At 46.0% G+C, this 1,183-nt stretch overlaps 1 pseudogene; it reads left to right on the top strand.

Moving 5' to 3' along the window:
* The first annotated feature begins 316 nt into the window (after window positions 1-316).
* LOC132240243 (large ribosomal subunit protein uL5-like) lies at window positions 317-842 on the top strand (annotated as a pseudogene).
* The last annotated feature ends 341 nt before the right edge of the window (window positions 843-1,183 follow it).

Consider the following 1,183-nt stretch of genomic DNA (forward strand, 5'->3'; position numbering starts at 1 on the left):
ATTGAGCATTGGCCTGTGGACCGAAGGGTCCCAGTTTCATTCCGGTCAGGGGCACATGCCCGGGTTGCTGGCTCAATCCCCAGGGGGGGTGGGGGGTGGGTGTGCAGGAGGAAGCTGATCAATGATCCTCTCTCATGATAGATGTTTCTATCTCTCTCCCTTCCTCTCTGAAATCAATAAACATTTATTTAAAAAAAACACCCAAATGTCTAATCACTATGTTGTGCACCTGAAACGAATACAGTATTGCATATCAGCTGCAACTGAAAGTAAAAACAATTATTTAAAACTTTGTTAGCCCTTCCTGTTTCCCTTCATGGCCAAGGATCAAGGTGAAAAGCAGAACCCCATGCGGGAGCTTCACACCTGCAAGCTCTGCTTCAGCATCTGCGTGAGGAGAGCGGAGACCGACGGGCCAGGCAGCCGAGATCCTGGAGCAGCTCACAGGCCAGACCCCCTGCTCTCCAAGGCCAGGTACACCGTCAGGTCCTCTGACATCAGGAGAAATGAAAAGATCGCTGTCCACAGCCAGTCTGTGGGGCTGAGGCAGGAGAAATCTCAGAGAAAGGCCTAAGGGGACTAGAGTGCCAATTACGAAGAAATGACTTCTCAGATACCGGAAACTTAGGGTTGGGATCCAGGAACACACCGACCTGGGGATAAATATGAGCCAAGCATTGGTATCTATGGCCTGGACTTCTGTGTGGTGCTGGGTGGGCCAGGTTTCAGCATCGCAGACAAGAAATGCAGGACAGGCTGCATTAGGGCCGAACAGAATCAGCAAAGGGGAGGCCATGCGCTGGTTCCAGCAGTAGGGTAGCGTCATCCTTCCTGGCAAATAAATTCTTGTTTCGATCCAAAAGGCCAATAAAATATTTTCAGTGAAAAAAAATTATTTTTTACCCCTTTTCTTCTTGCTTTATAGAATGGGCTGACACTAACCACAGAGCAAACCAGCCAGGGTTCAATTGTTCTCTTAAGATGGGAAGAATCTGGTTTGAATTGTTCTATATTATCATTTTTAAAGCAATTTTATGGTTTTGCATCTGTGGGCCAATGAAACCTGCCAAAGCAACTACCTATACTTGGAGACTCCCCGTTCAAAAGGACACTTCTGAATTATTATTATTTTTCTTTAAATTTGTGTTTCAAAATTATCTTACACTTTCAGAAAGTTGCAAAA

This window comes from Myotis daubentonii, chromosome 8, assembly GCF_963259705.1.
Source record: "Myotis daubentonii chromosome 8, mMyoDau2.1, whole genome shotgun sequence".
Taxonomy (NCBI): domain Eukaryota; kingdom Metazoa; phylum Chordata; class Mammalia; order Chiroptera; family Vespertilionidae; genus Myotis; species Myotis daubentonii.